This window comes from Lasioglossum baleicum, chromosome 16 (genome assembly GCF_051020765.1).
Source record: "Lasioglossum baleicum chromosome 16, iyLasBale1, whole genome shotgun sequence".
NCBI lineage: Eukaryota > Metazoa > Arthropoda > Insecta > Hymenoptera > Halictidae > Lasioglossum > Lasioglossum baleicum.
The window spans coordinates 8,487,712-8,509,333 of record NC_134944.1 but is presented as its reverse complement, the minus strand read 5'-3'; the positions used below and the strand labels follow the sequence as shown (position 1 = coordinate 8,509,333).

At 39.8% G+C, this 21,622-nt stretch overlaps 1 protein-coding gene across 2 annotated transcripts in view; it reads right to left on the bottom strand.

Moving 5' to 3' along the window:
* Positions 1 to 21,622, bottom strand: part of Cow (Proteoglycan Cow) — a 258,438-nt gene that overhangs the window by 9,761 nt on the left and 227,055 nt on the right. The window lies entirely within an intron of this gene.

Below are 21,622 nucleotides of genomic sequence, written 5' to 3'. Positions count from 1 at the left end.
TGCAATTTTATCTGTTATTTTAAAGCTAGAGGTTAGAAATAGTTATCGATTCAGGGTTCTTGAAACAGATTGACGATTAACTTCATCAATGGATTGAATCAATCGTCCACTTTTCAATGATTACCTTTTTACCACGCTTATATTAGCTTGCCGAGTTGTCGTTGTTGTTGTATGCGTCAAATCTTGTGTAATCGAATTTTAAACCACTTCTCCATGAGTTAGAGATTTGAAACTTAAAACATAGCTCAGAACTGGATGACAAAATGTAATATTAGAAAACAAATTAAAAAAAAAACTGTGCGTCTACTCGCCGCGCGACGCTCGGTAGTACGTGATCGCGTTCAGCGATCCCCACTCCGCGCGCCAGCGCTCCCTACTCCACTACGCGTTCTGCACTGACCCATTTCGCACCGAAAGAGCTCAATGAATGTGGTGTTCCGTTCATTCAGTTCCATTTCAATAAGATATATCTTGCGTTTCTGTATCTTACTATTACATACCAGTATTACTATAATCTTGCGTTTCATTTAAAAAATACTAAAAGGTACAAAATAAAAATATATATAAAAAAAACCTTTTAAGTCACTTTTTATGTCACCCTGTGACATTGCTTCGAGTGCAAAGGGTTCAAAATTTAAATTGATTAATGCCCAACTCTGGTTCCGTCGTCCATCGATCCCCTCGCTGTCTACAAGAGTGAGCTTCCCACTTTTGCCGACTTTGAGAAGGAAAGATGAAGGGAGTGATAAAAGAAGCGTGACGGAATGAAACTAACAGCGACTCTTCGGTCGAAGTTCGGTCTTTATTAAGCAGACATGATCGTAAATTTACAGATTTGGTTGGCGAGTGGTGCGCGATCTGGTGTTGTCGTCGACGTAGGATGCAGTGGCGGAGCGTAACGACATTACGGCTCCCCGTCGTCTGGCTTGGGTTCTTCGTCGGATCGATGGCGAGGACGCCTCGCCTCGTCTGGACTCCTCGGAAATACGAGCCATCGAGGAGTAGTTTCCAGTGGACCAATGGGAACCGTACGAGATGCTCTTCGACGTCCTCGTAAAGGATCCCAGCTCCCGATTCCAACGCGAAACGCGGCACGTATGACCGGAATCGTAACTCGGCTATTATTGTTTTCGCCGTTCGAAAATAATCTCGGAACGAGTCGGATATAGTTGGGATCGTCGCGTGATCCAGGATCCGCTAGCGGTCCGGAGGATTACGCTTGATCCACTCCGGCTGCATGGGATTCTCTCCATCGGGATCTTTTTCGCTGAATAAAGATCCAGCTCTCGAGGACCACGAACTTCTCCCTCGAGGATACGGTCACGATCTCGCGCGCGCGAAGCAATTCAATGATAACGATGTATAAATTGATCCCTTGATCAGAGGATCTCTTTCGCTGCGTGAAGAGTTGGGGAAAAATTGTATTCAAATAAAAGTTTCGAATGTAGTGGGTTTAGAATCCACTTGGAGAAAACCCGCTTTATTATTTTATTTAGAATAAAATTTTTGCCCAACTCTGGCGAAGATCTAGTAGCATTTATGGTTGGCCAGGGAGCCAACCAGAGATTTATGGGAGTTGGTTGGTGGTTTTGTCTACAAATCTACAACATAGGGCCCACTACGAAAATTGGTGACAATTTGCCAACGAATATCCAACGTGGAGCCACAATTATTATAGTTGGTTGATTAACAAGAAATTTATGATAGTGCTATCATACTACGAGTATAATAATAATTAGATACAGTTCAAAATTGTTTTCAATTCAGACGGTATTGTGAAAGACAATAGTGAAAATTGATTTTTACAACTTTTCCAGCTGGGCCAATGACGGCAATTCAAGACATGTGTCTGGTCAACTGGTATAAATTACACTGTCCAACACCAAATTTGTTTTCAATATACTGTCGAGTCCTTCTTATAGAGTTTTTTGCGCCGATTCCGAATCTGTCCTTAATTTTGCTCCTATACGCACAGTTTTTGAAAAACATGGCTTTGAAAAAAAAACCATATTTTTCAACTTTTCAACAAATATTGTGATGTTATTATGAAAGATATTGAATTGTTCTTTACAGCAAAAGATTCTGTAGACTTTCCCGAATACAATGATATGCAATATTGATACGTTATGATTGCTTAAACATGTTTAAACAATGATTAAAGACGGAGAGACGCCACTTTTGCACCAATTTTTTGAGGATATTTTTCAATTTATCTCAAAAGATTAGGGTCCAGCGGAAAATCGAACTGTACCACGCGATAGAGCAGACTTTTATCTTGGGAAAAAAATGAAAAAAAAGTAAGAATCGCATAGTGGGAATCGATATACTTTTTGGCTGTTGGACAGTGTTATTAATAATGGCTGAACCACCGGACGTGACAAAATAAGCAAAACAATACTGAAGCCTTATTCTTCAGACCTGTAACTACGTCAACAGCAAAAATTGCACGACTACCGCAAAATTTCGAAATCGACCATTTTCCGACTCGTCGGCCGAAATACCCCATTGCGTGACGTCACATTGCCCAAAGCCATGGGCGAGCGCCCGCCGCGAGCTAGTTGGAAGGGGCTGCTAGAGAGTGAATCCTCAAAGAACGGGTTGGCGCCAACACACGGAACGGACCGACGATTTTCAGCAGAACTCTGGTAGCCTAAAGCGATCAGGTAGAAATCGTCGCTTATCCTTTCCCCGAGGGATACGGGAGAGATGTTTCTCCTTGCGATTCACCACTCGGAGAAGAAAGGGAGTCCCCTGGCAAACAATGTCCACCGACGACAAAGCGCCGAGCATGATTAAACGTTTACGCGTTTGAACTTCGTGACCCGGTGCCGGACCGGTGGATCGTACCGGTGGCGGGGTGGAGGACACACGGATTTCGAAACGAAGCGATAAGGATTATTCGCTGCATCAATTATTGCTCATAAGCCGGATTCCCACGGAGCGTGTGCACGATCGAGGAAAATTATCGAGCGACACGCGCCGCTATCATTCCGCGACAATTATCGGGCTAATTTTACATCGTTGGCCGACGGAATTATTAAATGCGGATCTCTCTGTGTACGGTTTCGCTTAATCGCGCGAGTGCCAGCTCGCTCGCTTGCGGATCCGATGCCGGCTAATTGAAATATTGCGCTGGTTATCGAAAGAGGAGAAGGGGAAAGGGAGTTATCTGCAGTAGCATTTATGGTTGGCATTTTTTGTTGAGCCCTAGTTGCAATATTGGTCTGTTGGACTGTTAGGGATACAGCAAATCCTCTGTAAACGCAAAAGTCTCGGGTGGATTCGTTTGCGTTTATCGTAGACGGGTATCTACCTTTTTGGATAGCTATCTTTTTGAGCTTCAAAGCAGAGCTGGGCATTATTTGGCGAAAAATATATTTGAAATACTATTTAATATTTTACCACGTTTTTATTAGCTCGCTTTCTTGTCTGTCTGTCGGTTTGTTCGGTACAAATGTTGCAATTGATTTTAAAACAACCTCCCGATGAGCTAGAGACTTGAAATTTTATTAGATTTTATTTTGCTCAAAGAAAATAGTATTTTATTTGAACAAGCTGAACACCTCGAAATAAAATATTTCTATTTGAACAATCTGAATCTCGAAATAAAATACTTCTATGTATTTGAACAATCTGAGCCTCGAAATAAAATATTTCTATTTGAACAATTTCATCCACAAAATAAATCATTTCTATTTTAATAATCTGAAACACAAAATAGAATATTTTATTTTTTGCATTGTTATACCCCTAATACTTTCAGAAATCGCATTACTTATTTAATATTTCTTCTTTTAGCAATAATTTGTGCCTACTCAGGTTTGTTGATAAATATAGTTTATCATCTTATTATTTTGGGCAATAATATTTAAAATTAACATTAGAAATAAAGACAAAGTTCAAATATTTTCAATATTCTTAAAATAAAATACTTTTTTCAAATACTATTTTCAAAAATTACTGCATCAAATAAAATATTTTATTTTCAAAGTTGTACAGGCAAGGTAAAATAGATGGGATTATATTTACTATTCACTATTCAAAATACTATTTTCCCCAGCTCTGGTCATAAGTCAGTGGCTTAAATTAGAAGGGGGGGGGGGGGGGGCGAAGGATGCCAATTATTTGGAAACATCAAACATTTTGTCAAAAGATAAAGTTGACAGTTGAATCTTTTCGGTTCTCACTTTTGAAGTAATCAAGAAAAGGTTTCAGTTTCCTTTTTGATTTATAACTAAACTGCGGATCTTTATGCAAAACAAAAGATGTTTGCATCGATTGCAGGACACGGGAACCTAATAAAAATTGTATTCTTGTTTTAATTATTCTGTTTAGCTGAAACGAACGCACATTGATGTACTTAAATATTTTTTACACGTCCACTGCTTTAAATTGTACGTAGTCATTCTTGTCATAAATGCATAAAATCCGCAGTCTATTTACAACTTTAACTTTTGCAGGTCAATATTACAATAAACGCGTGGGTCCCTTACAAAGCCTTCATAGATTCGCCACCACTGTTCTAGAGATTACGATAAGGTATTGCTCCTCCTTGGAAATTTCCAAAAAAATTGTGACTGAAACGTTCCAGGTAAAACTCTCGAAAAGGTTCGAGAGAAAAGGTGTCCGACCACCAGTAACCCGAATAATTGCCAACACACATGAATGGTTGAAGGTATGGTAGTTTCTCCCGCGCCGAGCGATTCGGTTACGGAGTCCGGACACAAATCCGAGGAATTTTAATCAGTCGTTTGTGCTGGTTCGCGGCCGACGGAGATCCGACGATTTCCACAAAGACGGGTATATATCGATCGCAGCCAATTGGTTCGGTGCAATTCCAAGTACAAATGTCCCCGGAAGGGACAGACGGGGGTCGGGGGACGACGTCCTCGAGGGTTCGAGAGTCGAACAGAAGTTTTAACGAGACGCGCACCTCTCCCGGCGAACAGACGGACAGACGTCCATCGCGTTCCGAATTTGACCTTGGTCGAGCGCCAGTGTGGTGGTACCCTCACACAACGCTAGACATTGTGTACGTACACGAGGTTGCAAGGGTTCCGCACTTTTCAAACATTTGAGGCCCCTACGTAGTCACAATCGATAGATAAAAGACCCACCAATTGCGGTCAGCTTCAAAAATGGCCTACTTTTGCGTTTTCGAGGCGTAATTTTCATTATACGGCAGCATGTAGCGGAGTTCGACAAATATTGGACGGCGCGACAGTGCTGCCACAGTCAAGACACATACATTTTCTTAAATATCGAGAGATTTAGGTTTTCTATAGAAAAAAAATGAAGCTGGCCGCATATTCAGGGACACATGCAATGTCAATGCAACCTTTATTATGTTAAACTATACGTGTTTAAACACACAGTTTGCGAACTACGAAGTACGATGGAACTCAATGTTTTACCGATTCAGTCACTGTATCGGTAAAATATCGGTAAAACAGTGAGTAAAACTTCAGAAATACACTAGCGCTCCTAGCTAAAAATGCCAAAATGGAACTGATACTTGTGCCGAAACCCTCCGTTTAGGGATGTAGTTCCACCGTATTCGTAGATTTCGGTATTTTTGTTTAAACGCGTATAGTTTAACATAATAAAGGTTGCATTGACATTGTACGTGTCCCTGAATTGGTGGTCTGGTTCGTTTTTTTTCTATAGAAACCCTAGATCTCTCGATATTTAAGAAAATGTATGTGTCTTGACTGTGGCAGCACTGTCGCGCCGTCCAATATTTGTCGAATTCCGCTACATGCTGTCGAATAATGAAAATTACGTCTCGAAAACGCAAAAGTAGGCCATTTTCGGACCAGAGCACCAATGGTGGGTCTTTCATCTATCGATTGTGACTACGTACGGGCCCCAAATGTGCATTATACAGACGTATAGTGGAATCTACGAAACCCTTGCAACCTCGTGTACGTATACAGTTTCTAAACGGTGTGTGAGGGTACTACCACACTGGCGTTCGGCCAAGGTCAAATTCGGACCGTCAGCCTTAATCGTGATATTTTCGCGTTTTATTTCCTCAAAATATCCGCGGCGCGCGAAACAAAGTTCCCTCGGATACAGAGGGACGGACAGGCGGCGAGAGGGTAGTTTTTTAAAAGGACAATGGACGGTTCTCGGACGGGGAAGCGAGACGGAGGAACACGATGGATCCGGCCGCTAAGACAAAAGGGCGAATGCCGTTGAATAATCGAGAGAACGGGAGACACACCGGAACGAAACGAGCGATGAAATGTTCATTGAATCGACTACTCCATTCAAATGACAGCGCCGAGCGCCGGAAGAGTTATCGAACAAAAGCTTTTGTCGGTGAATGCCTTTTAAATTCGGAATCCGTCACTTTGTCGCTCTTAAATCCCCTTTTTTCCCCCGCTGAACCTTCGCCATGCGTACCCTGTTCCCCCATCGGGCAGGTTTTGCTTCGCGGGCTTCTCGCTTTTCATGTCCGGCACTCGTCTGCTTATTCGTTCGTTAGATCGTTAGATGTATGTACAGTCAGCGACAAAACGATGAGACATCTCTAGATTTCCAATGTTTCTCAATACCAATGATGTGTACAAAGATTTTGTATATGTATAGATCTGTATAGAGAGTATCCTCTGTTTAGTATATAATCTATATAATATATCCTCTGTTTAGTTATATAAGACATGGTGAAGAGGAATAGTGATTTAATTACACTGCCCAATACCAAATTTGTTCCACAATTGCTGTTGGATGGTTCTTAAACATGTCTTTAAAACAGAAAAATGTATTTTTCAACTCTAAACAAATATTGTAATGTTATTATAAAAGATATTGAATTGTTCTTTGCAGCAAAAGTTTCTGTGGACATATTATGTGCATTATTGTGAATACTTGCACTTGTAAGGATATCATTCAACATTTACGGACACAATGATTTTATGGTATCCATGTTAGAGTCAGTGTTGGGCAATAGATAAATTTATTTAAATAGAAATTTAAATAACAAGTTATTTGTTATTTGGATATTCAAATAAAAATCAAAAATAACTATTTATTATAATAAGTCTTATATAATACGTATTATAATAAGTCTAGATAGAATTATTTAAAATAATAATGTTAATTGTTATGTACAAATACAATTTCAATTGTTATTTCTGTCGACAAATAATAAATTACATTGTATCTTTTTTATAGTCAGCTGGCCCGACCACTGGCAGTATACCGGAAAATGTTGCTCTAGCAGACGAAAAACGCGCACGTGTTCATTGTACGTATACAAAATACAAGAAATAAAAGGAGACCAAACACTATTTATTTTATTTCCACCTCAATCCCAATAATAAATAATCTTCTGTCTGCAGATAAGAATTAATAAATAAATCACTTTCGGAATTATTTATGTTACTTTTATTTAATAGAAAGTTTAGTTATTATTTGCAATTAAAGTCACACGTTTATTTATTATTTAAAATAAAATTTGCTCAAAACACTGGTTACAGCGATCACGAGTCAATTATTTCTGTGAGCCGATCGTAAAGCGAAAAGACATTGATCCCTTCTACTCGATAATTCCATAGGGCGGGTATTTGAATTTGCCCTGTGGATTTTAACGAGTAGGTAGGTTCAATGTCGTTCAACGATTAATTTGTGAATCCTTGAAACATTTCCACCTCGCCGTAATACGCACCAAGGTAAGTATGCATCTATCATTTGATGATAATTTCTCATTTTTCATTTTCGTTTTATATTGACATGTAGAGAACCATTCCTTAAATTTTCTCCCACCTTAAGTCGAACACCCTGTATATGTATTACATCTGAACGAGATTGCACATCCTCAGTTGCGTTCGAGACGTGCACAAGTGCGCACGATAGTCTATGAGACAAGTAGGTACGCATGGGAAGATGTAGCCCCCATCAAGAGGGAAGATCAATCGCCTCCGGTATGGAGACAGTAGGTGAAAGGGAGATGTCTGAGCAACAGCTTTGTTACAGGTCAGTAATTAGTCGGACAAGCACCAGAGGTAAGTATACAGGTCCGTCGCTGCATATAGAACGGTAGAACAGCACTGGAAATCACGGGTAATAAGGTAGAAAGCGAATACGAATGCTTATTAGGTAAAGTATTCACAGAGCAAGTAGTCCCATCTAGTTACAGGTATAATTCAATCACAAGTCAGACATTCAGCAATTCTGACTTGTCGTTGACTTATACTACTGAAATTCGAATACCTCCTTCGACGTCATGTTCTCCCAATACAAAGTTCAATTCTCGGGATTTTCGAAAATTTTCGCCAATTTTCGACCGTCTGACATGTCGTTGACTTATACTACTGAAATTCGAATACCTCCTTCGACATCATGTTCTCCTAATACTTTCTCAGTTTTCGAGATTTTCGAAAATTTTCGGCCGTCTGACTTGTCGTTGACTTATACTACTGAAATTCGAATACCTCCTTCGACATCATGTTCTCCTAATACAAAGTCCAATTTTCGAGATTTCCGAAAATTTTCGCCAATTTTCGACCGTCTGACTTGTCGTTGACTTATACTACTGAATTTCGTGCCACCTCCTGCGATATCATGTTCTCCTAATACTTTTCTCAATTTTCGAGATTTCGGAAAATTTTCGCCAATTTTCGACCGTCTGACTTGTCGTTGAGCTGTACTACTGAATTTTCGAAATTTTTCGACCGTCTGACTTATGGTTGACTTATACTACTGAATTTAGTGCCACCTCCTGTGACGTCATGTTCTCCTAACACAAAGTTCAATTTTCGAAAATTTTCGCCAATTTTCGACCGTCTGACTTGTCGTTGAGCTGTACTACTGAATTTTCGAAATTTTTCGACCGTCTGACTTATCGTTGACTTATACTACTGAAATTCGAATACCTCCTTCGACATCATGTTCTCCTAATACTTTCTCAGTTTTCGAGATTTTCGAAAATTTTCGGCCGTCTGACTTGTCGTTGACTTATACTACTGAAATTCGAATACCTCCTTCGACATCATGTTCTCCTAATACAAAGTCCAATTTTCAAGATTTCCGAAAATTTTCGCCAATTTTCGACCGTCTGACTTGTCGTTGACTTATACTACTGAATTTCGTGCCACCTCCTGCGATATCATGTTCTCCTAATACTTTTCTCAATTTTCGAGATTTCGGAAAATTTTCGCCAATTTTCGACCGTCTGACTTGTCGTTGAGCTGTACTACTGAATTTTCGAAATTTTTCGACCGTCTGACTTATGGTTGACTTATACTACTGAATTTAGTGCCACCTCCTGTGACGTCATGTTCTCCTAATACAAAGTTCAATTTTCGAAAATTTTCGCCAATTTTCGACCGTCTGACTTGTCGTTGAGCTGTACTACTGAATTTTCGAAATTTTTCGAGCGTCTGACTTATGGTTGACTTATACTACTGAATTTAGTGCCACCTCCTGTGACGTCATGTTCTCCTAATACAAAGTTCAATTTTCGAGATTTTCGAAAATTTTCGCCAATTTTCGGCCGTCCGACTTGTCGTTGAGCTATACTACTGAATTTTCGAAATTTTTCGACCGTCTGACTTATGGTTGACTTATACTACTGAATTTAGTGCCACCTCCTGCGATATCATGTTCTCCTAATACTTTTCTCAATTTTCGAGATTTCGGAAAATTTTCGCCAATTTTCGACCGTCTGACTTGTCGTTGAGCTGTACTACTGAATTTTCGAAATTTTTCGAGCGTCTGACTTATGGTTGACTTATACTACTGAATTTAGTGCGACCTCCTGTGACGTCATGTTCTCCTAATACAAAGTTCAATTTTCGAGATTTTCGCCAATTTTCGACCGTCTGACTTGTCGTTGAGCTGTACTACTGAATTTTCGAAATTTTTCGAGCGTCTGACTTATGGTTGACTTATACTACTGAATTTAGTGCCACCTCCTGTGACGTCATGTTCTCCTAATACTTTTCTCAATTTTCGAGATTTCGGAAAATTTTCGCCAATTTTCGACCGTCTGACTTGTCGTTGAGCTGTACTACTGAATTTTCGAAATTTTTCGAGCGTCTGACTTATGGTTGACTTATACTACTGAATTTAGTGCGACCTCCTGTGACGTCATGTTCTCCTAATACAAAGTTCAATTTTCGAGATTTTCGCCAATTTTCGACCGTCTGACTTGTCGTTGAGCTGTACTACTGAATTTTCGAAATTTTTCGAGCGTCTGACTTATGGTTGACTTATACTACTGAATTTAGTGCCACCTCCTGTGACGTCATGTTCTCCTAATACTTTTCTCAATTTTCGAGATTTCGGAAAATTTTCGCCAATTTTCGACCGTCTGACTTGTCGTTGAGCTGTACTACTGAATTTTCGAAATTTTTCGAGCGTCTGACTTATGGTTGACTTATACTACTGAATTTAGTGCCACCTCCTGTGACGTCATGTTCTCCTAATACTTTTCTCAATTTTCGAGATTTCGGAAAATTTTCGCCAATTTTCGGCCGTCTGACTTGTCGTTGAGCTATACTACTGAATTTTCGAAATTTTTCGACCGTCTGACTTGTCATTGACTTATACTACTGAATTTCGTGCCACCTCCTGTGACGTCATGTTCTCCTAATACTTTCTCAATTTTTCGAGGAAATTTTTCGAAAATCTCGAAAATTGAACTTTGTATTAGGAGCACATGACGTCACAGGAGGTGGCACTAAATTCAGTAGTATAAGTCAACGAAAAGTCAGACGGTCGAAAAATTCTCGTAAATCTCGAAAATTGAGAAAGTATTAGGAGCACATGATATTGAAGGAGGTGGCACGAAATTCAGTAGTATAAGTCAACGACAAGTCAGACGGTCGATAATAGGCGAAAATTTTCGGAAATCTCGAAAATTGGACTTTCCATCAGGAGAACATGATAGTATAGGAGGTGGCGCGCAAAAGTTCAGTAGTACAACTCAACGACAATCGAAACAAATAAACGCGGCATCTTTTCTAGAGAGAAAATATTGCAATGAAGTAGTACACGTCAATCACTGTTCCGACAAGTACTTCGTTTCGTCGCAACAGGTTTCTACGTCGACTAACGACGCGTAAAACGCTCGTTAAACAAGCGAACGCCTAAATTAAACACTATCGTACGATTTTGTAAGTCTGTTTTGCATCGATACTGTCGGATGACAAATAGGCGACGGTGCGACAAGGATTGGAAATCCCGTCGACAGGATTTTCCGACAGGATATATATATATATATTTCCTATCCGTGTGGTGGGAACATCGGCTGAACGAAGGAAAACAATAAATTGCGGGAGAAGATTGAAGATAAACAACGCGGAGGAGTTGATATAGAGACAAAGAAGAGAAGTAAATAGAAGGAACGACAGTTGGAACGGTGAGGGGAAGAAGAAAAGGTGGGACGGTGAAAAGGTGGTTGGAGAGTTTAAATCGAGGAGCTATTCGCGGTGAAATTAATTCTGGCAGGCTTTTTAAACTATTTCCCGCTGCGCGCTGGTAATTAATACTTATCCTGCCTCCGGTCTTTCATTACCACGAACCTGCGGAGGGATGAGAACAAATGCGAAAAAGAAAAGAAAAGGAAACGATCTGAAGCGAGACGAGAGAGAAAGATTGTATCGACTTCTGAAAGGATCAGCTGGATCAGGAGGAACTACCGCAGAGCCGAATAGATTCGATGTTTGATCGCCGTGTCACAATGTTGGTGGGATAAGGAATAAATAAATTGGAAATAAATTAGACACATGTTTCGACAACGCAATAATTTATTTATATAATAATTGATATACATGATAATAATTGATATACATGGATATAATCAAATGATATACATAATTGATTTACACGAAGTGGACAATGTTAATCGCTCGAAGTTCTGTTCTAGTTTTGATGCACGAGTATTTGGCCCGAAAAGTCGGCAAAAGCTATATTGGCGATATTTATGAGCTCATGGTTTCGTAATAAATACAGAGTTAAAATTCCTTCAACAGCCGGAAAATGGGAGGTTCCTGAAATCATTTGAAGCAATACTTTCCTTTGCAAAAATGTTATCCGCGGCTTTGTTTAGACACGGACCAATCAGAGCACGACCTAGACGCGAGTTGGCACAGTAGTCGTGGCGCGCCAACTGTCTATTGGCCGACTCGAAGAAATGTATAGAACGTGTATTAATTAAAAAAAAAAGAAACATTGCCAGACTTCATATAATTTGCCTAAATTTTTTAATTAACATATCATGTTAACCTTTAATCTTCTCGAAACAAGAGAAAATGGACATACACCACTTTCTATATACATATAAATAAATGGTCTAATTGTTTAAGAACGCAAAGCTTGCTGTAACATCTCTTGGCTTTCGATGAAGCAGAGTACCTCACGGGTGCACGAATAGAAACGACAAAATACTTCAGTACGACTTACGTGAAATTTTGAAATGACTTTCTTCCGACTTTCCGGGCCAAATACCCCGTGAATGGTCAAATGATGTTCGTTCGTATTCCCATAGGTATTTGTCCATAGGAATTTCTATGAAATTCCGTAGAAGCGTCGATCACTGCTAGAAGAACACTGTCCTGGACAAATTCCTGCGTGTCAGCTGTACCTTTACGGCGGTTTCACTGCGTTTCGCTCGAAGGTCGAAGCGATACTGAGAATCTGACAATCCTCGCGCGTTTATGGCAGCCAGGCCGTGTTTATGGCCGGCGGGATTCACGGCTACGGGCCTAACGACGGCTGCTCGTTGTAATTAAACGCGCGCGCCCACGCGGGACAAACCCGCGCGAGACAAACACGTCGGGCTCGCAATATCGCCTGGAATCCGATCGAACGGATCGAACGGATCGAACGCGGCGCGTCATTGTTGAAACGGTGTCCTTTCATTACCCCGCGAATATGAGGCGTGTGCCGGGTTGGGAGGGACGCGACGCGCAAAAACCGTAGCCTCGCGATTTGCGGATCGATCGCGGAATCGTGCGACAGACCTGGTTACCCACTGACGCGGAAACGTTCCGAGTAAACTCGTCCGTTCCGAATATGCTCGCGGATCGTTAATATTTTAACAGCCCGACGGAGATTCGTCGCGGACCGTTGCGCTCGCCGCTCTATCCACCGCGCCGTCGCACAGTGCGGACAAACGTGGCATATCTCACTACACCAAGGTATATGCATTCTTTGTACATTTAATAAAGTAGATTTATTTTTTGTATAAATTTTCAACGGTGGTTTTATTTATTAATTGCATATAAAACTTCAAATTAACATATCTCGAGAAAGGCAAAAAATATCCTGAGATTTTGACATATTCGGATATATTACTTGTTGTAGTTTAAGAATTTCGTAGTTTAGCCTGCGACTAACTGCTACTCTTAATTTTATAAACTTTTTCATAAGTGCCCGTACCTTGCCTTTATGTTGTATTGCGGAAAATTCGTTAATTTCTTTTTAAATTTATTAGTTATGTCGTTAAATTTCATTTTCTGCGAATAATTACCAATACATATACATTCGTAAACAAATTTGGATTTTTGTACAAAATTTTGCCATTTGTCCGCCACGGAAAAATTCAATATTCGTGTATATCACGATATGAAATACATTTCTTTTGCAAAAAATGCGTATTAGGATGGAAATTGTTATTAATAATCATATAATAATCATTTTTATGCATAATACAATTTTGCAATAATTATACAGGGTGGACGATTTATCCGAAGAGATTGAAATATCTCGAGAAACGACAACAAAAAGCAAATCTTGCGATTTTAATGGAATTGATCAATATTTAATGAGAACTGTGCAAGATCACGGGATTGAATGATTCGTTTTGGATCACATTCAAAGTACCGAGGATGACTCGGATAGCGAATAGCGTTTTGTTAAGTTTGTTAATTTGGTTTATACTATTATAATTTGTCTAAGTTTATTATTATTAATATTAAATATGGTACATTTATTATTAATTTCGTTTTAAATTTGTTAGTATTTAAAAATATATTTTTGTTTAAATAAAAATTGTTAATTTCTTAATAAATTTATTAATTATATTGGTAAATATCATTTTCTGTACAAAAATTACCTATATATACATTAATAACCAAATTTAGAGAAGTGCCGAATATTAGGCCATTTGTCCGCACAGTGCGTCGGAATGCCCGTTTTTTGGACAAAATTCCATATCTTAAAAACTATAAGCCATATAAAAAAATGTTTCAAATGAAAGTTATAGGGTATGAGGAGGAGTATATGATGATTGTATTTGTTTCGTATTGTTGTACCCTTGAGAAGCTCTATGAAGGTCACTTTTAAAATTTCATACGGTAATGTACATTTTTGATTACGTATTCTAATAGGCGAGGTTAAGACATTTTCAAAACACTACGAAAACATTATTTTCGTATAAACCGTTGTCAAGGTATAAGCATCCAAAGTTGGCGTACCGTCTATAGTGATATGGATTATATGTATAACTACAAGCGAAACAAAAGTCAAAAGTCAAAATCGACTGTTTAGTAACGTGTTTATTATCGTACGATTTTATCATAAATGATAATGATAATAATAAGCATTTCTCGAAAATCTCTGCGTACGTGGTGTTTCTGGGTATCTTCCTAAATAAATATTTTTTTAAATTAGGGGAGAGCAAGCCGGAGCAGAAAATTTTTATAGAATTCGGTAAAGAATACTCCTACGAATATTTTCTAGCAAAAATCACAAGACATGTTTTAGCTTTTCTGCGAAAAGCTTAGTTAAAGTTATAAGAATTTTCGATTTCGCGTTTTAACAAACGGATCACTTCGAATCAATAAAATACGATAAATAATAATTGTAAAAACCGCTAGGGAGCGCCAAAATAACTAGTACGCACCTTGAACTAAATGATCCATCGGAAATTATTCAATTTTTCGCTTTACATTACGTTGTATAATGTTTTCCCTTTATGAGCGTACTTGAGGTTATAACACAACAAAAATGGACGTGTCGGATTATGACGGAAGGAACATGTTCGGTTTCAATCGATGTACAGATTTTTTGTTTTCTGGCGAATGTTCATGAATAAATGGTATTTTTAAAATAGATTCATTTTAAACAGATACACATTTTAAAAATATTGATTTTTGCCCTCTTGGCCGACGCACTGTGCGTCGGGAATACGGGATAAAGAGAGGATGAAGAGAGAAAGAAGAATCCATCGTACATGTGTCTCGACCACCGCATCGTGTCGTTCTAACGATCGTGTGCTGGAACGCGCGAGCGCGAATCGGCCCCGGAAAACCCGGTATACACGCTAATTTATTTCGACTGCTACTCGCCGGACCCAATTACCCCCTCCGCCCCTGAAAACTCGTTCCACGGATCACCGGTTCAGCTCGGCTTCTGGATTCGACGCCATGAACCAGTCGATTAACGATTCTCCCTCACCCAGAAAAACCTATTCCGCCGATTTCCCTACCTCGCCCAATCGATTTCCTCCCAGCAACTCCCACTCCCTACCCTCTTAGCCCTTAAGTTCTCGCCTTTAGAACCTACAGCGAACCGCTAAAGTATTCGACGGTTCCAAACGAAATGTTTGAGGATTTAAACTAGCGAGACAATGCTAGGTGGTGTCCCGTTAGTTTCCCTTTATCCTGTGTGTCTCCCCACAGAACCACCCCTTATAAATTCTCCCACTAGTAGTCGAACACACTGTGTATCAGAGCTGCGGAAAATGCTATTTTAAATAGTAAATAGTAAATAATCCCATTTATTGTTTACAGTATCTGTACAATTTTGAAAATAAAATATTTTGTTTGATGCAGTAATTTTTGAAAATAGTATTTTATTTTATTTATTTTATATACACAGTGTGTATGTACATTAGGGTGGACCTTGTTTAATTTTTTTCGGGACACCCCTGGGGTTGTGAAGAAATGTGTCGAACGAAAGTCGTATTGTTTGCCGAAGAAAATACAGTGCTGACGAAAAAATTGTTTCTTTTGGAATCCAATTTAGCGAGATTTCAAACACGTGAAATTTTTTTTACGATGACCTTATATCTTTTATTTACATATAATAATATAGCATGGAAAGACAAAATCGACGATTTACAGAAAAAAATTTTTACAATGTACTTCACCCTCTCTTTATCCTGTGTGTCCCCACAGAACCACCCCTTAAATTTTCTCCCACTAGTAGTCGAACACACTGTGTATCAGAGCTGCGGAAAATGCTATTTTAAATAGTAAATAGTAAATAATCCCATTTATTTTTTACAGTATCTGTACAATATTGAAAGTAAAATATTTTATTTGATGCAGTAATTTTTGAAAATAAAATATTTTGTTCGATGCAGTAATTTTTGAAAGTAAAATATTTTATTTGATGCAGTAATTTTTGAAAATAGTATTTTATTTTATTTATTTTATATACACAGTGTGTATGTACATTAGGGTGGACCTTGTTTAATTTTTTTCGGGACACCCCTGGGGTTGTGAAGAAATGTGTCGAACAAAAGTCGTATTGTTTGACGAAGAAAATACAGTGCTGACGAAAAAATTGTTTCTTTTGGAATCCAATTTAGCGAGATTTCAAACACGTGAAATTTTTTTTACGATGACCTTATATCTTTTATTTACATATAATAATATAGCATGGAAAGACAAAATCGACGATTTACAGAAAAAAATTTTTACAATGTACTTCACCCTCTCTTTATCCTGTGTGTCCCCACAGAACCACCCCTTAAATTTTCTCCCACTAGTAGTCGAACACACTGTGTATCAGAGCTACGGAAAATGCTATTTTAAATAGTAAATAGTAAATAATTCCATTTATTTTACAGTATCTGTACAATTTTGATAATAAAATATTTTATTTGATGCAGTAATTTTTGAAAATAAAATATTTTGTTCGATGCAGTAATTTTTGAAAGTAAAATATTTTATTTGATGCAGTAATTTTTGAAAATAGTATTTTATTTTATTTATTTTATATACACAGTGTGTATGTACATTAGGGTGGACCTTGTTTAATTTTTTTCGGGACACCCCTGGGGTTGTGAAGAAATGTGTCGAACAAAAGTCGTATTGTTTGACGAAGAAAATACAGTGCTGACGGAAAAATTGTTTCTTTTGGAATCCAATTTAGCGAGATGTCAAACACGTGAAATTTTTTTTACGATGACCTTATATCTTTTATTTACATATGGCAATATAGCATGGAAAGACAAAATTAATGCTGCGTAGAAAAATATTTCTACAATGTGTAATGGGGCAGGGGGAGAACCAAGTTTGAAAAATATATATTAATTTAGGGTGGTTCTTATTTACTCTTCTCAAAATTTTTTTAACGATTTTATGGTCGTTACAGTAATTAAGGGAACCCTAGAAACAATGTTCAAACTTTACAGAGATTTTTTTTTTAATTATTTGGTACGACCCTGCGTGGTGCCATAAAGAAATTCAAAAGACAGGAATAAGAGCCTCCCTAAAATGTACATACTTACGATCTAACGATGTACGATAGAAATATATATTTACAGTGTACAATAAAATACTTTAGTAAAAATAAACAAATTTTAAAGCTCTATAGGCACATTTTCTCGTTGTTCGATCGATCTAAAATTGTGCATAGATTATTTTTTAACACATTACCGACCGGTGATTATTGCTTAATTTTGAAAAATCTATGGTACACGACTAAATACTTTTCAATGGAACCTTTGATAGCAACAGCAATTATCATATTGCGAACTAATAAGTCGCCCTCAATAACGTCATCTAATAGTTTCAGTTAAGATTGCAATGTAAAAGAAAATTTCTATGCTTTCTTTTGGCACAGCACAATTATTGAAAATCCTATTAATAGGCTTCCGGTAGATAAAGTGTTAAGTATTGTATCAGGTGTTACATCAATTTATAGAATGGGATTATTCTAGGTTGGAAGAAATGTTTAATTTGCGAGTTAAAATAGCTCTCCTATTTATCACTTTTGGGGTACTTCAAGCCTCCATTGTTGTTCGGCATTAAGACGACGTGGCAATAATAGTTAGGAAATATTTCTAGGAGAAGCAGAAAAATCTGAACGAATGAATTACCACGGATTGAATGAAAGATGTATGTACCCAACGTGGAATAGGGATTTGCGGTTTCGACTTTGTGGATCGTCACCAGCAGGTTGCTTCGTCGACAACGAGTTATTTATTTACTCGTGAGAGCCAGGAGAAGCTCCGCCGCGAAAAATTCCGCGCCCCCGGACGCGATTTGTTATTCCGAAAAGCTAGCAGACAGCTCCTCCTCGAGAGTCCTGTGTCTCTCGCCTTTGTTCCCGTTCAAGATTCTCGCGCGAGCACCGAGTTCCCGTGCTCGAATTTCCGCGACAAAACGGCCAAACACACAACGGCCTAACTTTCTTCGACGAGCGTGCTTACCGGCTAGAACGGCGAACATCGCGAATGAATTTCAAGCGAGGAAATTTCCTGGCGACCGGTGTCTTCGCCGAAAGAAACGGGCGAACAAGTGAGAGAAAGTCCTGTGTGCAACTACAGAACGCCGTAGAGTTAAACGCTCGCGGGCTTGGAGAAAATTTAAAGACAAAAAACTGTGTTTCCTCGACGGAGGTGATTCTCGAGGTTATTCGAAGCAACTTTTTCCTTTGCGAAAATCTTCTCCGACGCTCCGTTAACGAGTTATTAATGAAAAACGCGGACCAATCGGAGCGCGGCTACCGCGAACGGCTCCGCCCGACAAGGCGGAGTCCGCGCGCCGTAGCCACGCCCGACTGGTCTGTGTTTTTCGATGATAACTTCTTAACCAGGCCGCGGAGAAGATTTTCGTAAAGGAAAAAGTTGCTTCAAATGACCTGAAGAATCTCCTCTTCCAAGTACAACTTTTATTAAACACCTAGCATAATTGATCAAATGGAAAACAGTAAATTATTATTGAGGAAAGAAATAAATGTGTGTGTATCTAATACGTTAATTGCTACGTGAACGAAGGCGTGTCTTTCTAGCATTGTGAGCGAATACTGACGCGCGACGCCTCGTATATTATTTGCACGCAGCGCACCCTGCCGTTTTGATTTCTAATTGCACGGCTGCCGGGAGCAATTACCGAGAGAGCTGATCAATTTTCGAAGTAGCGCGGAGAGCCGCGCCCTCCTCCTGTCCCTGTCCACCCATTCACCCGCGTTGCTCACCCGTTCTCCGCAGGAAAAGCTCGGAAACGCGGAATGATTATCCCGCCGTGACAAAGAAGCCCATTCAACGGGACACGCGTGATCGAATCGAATGCGATTGTCATCGATCAAAGGGGGAAGCTCAATTATTCAGTACCCCTTACCCCCTGGATTTACCGCGGCGACGAGAACAGCGCCAGACGATCCACGAGCTGACAATTGTTTGTCGCTTTGTTGGCAATTAGCTGGCACCGACGAGCACCGTTGTCGACACGTACGTCGAAACGTATGTAGCAAAAGTTGCATAAGCATGCAAGGATAGAGTACTCCTACAGGGTGGCCCAAAAATGTGTTTCCTTGAAAAGGATGATACGTAAGGTCATTTGAAGAAACTTTTTCCTTTACGAAAATGTTCTCCGCAGCTTCGTTAATGAGTTATTAACGAAAAACACGGACCAATCAGCGCGGCTACGGCGCACGGACTCCGCCTCGCAGGCGGCAGGCCCCGGAGAGCGCGGCGTTGTCATTGGCCGGGGCGGAGCCGTTCGCGGGAGCCGCACTCCGATTGGTCTGCGTTTTTCGTTAATAACCGGTTAACGGAGCCTCGGAGAACATTTTCGCAAAGGAAAAAGTTGTTTCAAATCGCCTCGCGAATCGCATCCTTTGAGTATGACATTTTTGGGACACCCTGCAGTGGTCCTCTGAGAGTTTAGAGCTTCGAAAAAGACTGAGAGAATGAAAAGGTAAAGATTGCTTTAGATTCTGATGATTTCGAGGGCTGAGAACCTGAGGCTCTGAGAACTTGGTGCTGTGAATATGATTGAGATTGTACGAGCTTCGAATGACTAGAATTCTGAGAGCTCAGAAGACCTGCTAGAAAGACTGAGAGAATGAGAAGGTGCAGATTGCTTTGGACTCTGAGAATTTGCTGAGAGTTTGCTGAAAGCTACGGGGCTCTGGAAAGTTGGAGTTCTGAATATGATTATAATTGAAATTCTACATGTGTAGAGCTTCGAGTGACTGGGATTCTGAGAGCTCAGAAGACCTGCGAAAAGGACTAGGAGAATGAGAAGGTGGAGATTGCTTTGGACTCTGAGAACTTCAAGCTCTGAGAACTTGATGCATTGAGAACTTGATGCATTGAGAACTTGGAGCTCTGAGAACTTGGAGCTCCAGGAACTTGAAGCATTGAGAACTTGATGCATTGAGAACTTGGAGCTCTGAGAATTTGGAGCTCTGAGAACTTGAAGCATTGACAACTTGAAGCATTGACAACTTGAAGCATTGACAACTTGAAGCATTGACAACTTGAAGCATTGAGAACTTGGAGCATTGAGAACTTGGAGCATTGAGAACTTGGAGCATTGAGAACTTGGAGCATTGAGGACTTGAAGCATTGAGAACTTGAAGCTCTGAGAACTCGAAGCTCTGAGATCTCGAAGCTCTGAGATCTCGAAGCTCTGAGATCTCGAAGCTCTGAGAACTTGGAGCTCTAAATATGATTGATATTTTACTTGTGCGGAGCTTCGAAAGCTTGGCATTTTGAAGCTCGGAGCTTCGAAAATGCTGTATACGTCGGGAATCTCGGAAGACCAGGAGCAGGGAAAGTTGAGTGCCATGTCTGTCACAGAGGACGAAGGGAATTTTTTCGCGAAGATTGCGGGATGGAGAATTGACGGGGGCGAGTTTCACGTTCGTCAGGCGGGGCTGTGAAAGTAATACAATTTGCCGTGTAACACGCACGACCGAAGGAGGCTGCGATTTATCGACGATATTTCAATTCCGACCGAGGAACGGGAGAGCCGTTCCCTTGTCAACGAGTTCCGAAGGGTGAGCTTGTTTGTACAAGCCTGCGCAAAAGCTTCTGCTTCCACTCCTCTCTCCTCTCGCGGAGGCGACGCGAAGAGAGTCGACCTTTTGCATGATTAAAGCACGCTCCTCCATAGAACAAATACTCCTGACCGTTTCCGGTTCCCTTTTCTACCGATAAGAATTCAGGGAAGCTCGCGTTAAACTCCTTCCTCGCGATTTCTTTCCGCAACTATGCTCATCGAAGCTGCTTTATCGAGATTCCTTATCGAATTCCTCGCTCGTTTCTACGCTTTCAACTGCGACGGAACCCGGGAATATGGAGAAAAATCGAAATTCAACTGGTAACACCTCTTCTGGAACAACTCGGGGAGTACGTACCGGGCGCATTTTATTTATTAAAGGGCGTACGAACACTTTTGTGGATCACTGTACTTGGAAACTAGATTTCGCCTTACTGGACCAAACATTTCGGCTTTTTAAAATACAATCCTGTAGATTTCGAGGAGGAAATTCCAAAAATCCAAGTTTTAACGTTAGAACTCCACTGGTTCAGAAGTTATGGGTGTTTAACGTTCATATCAATAATGTCCAAAATTTTGCACTCGAATGGCGAATTTGAGGCGCCAGTAAAAATTGCCATATCATTCTTCAAAACAGTTTTAATGTCATT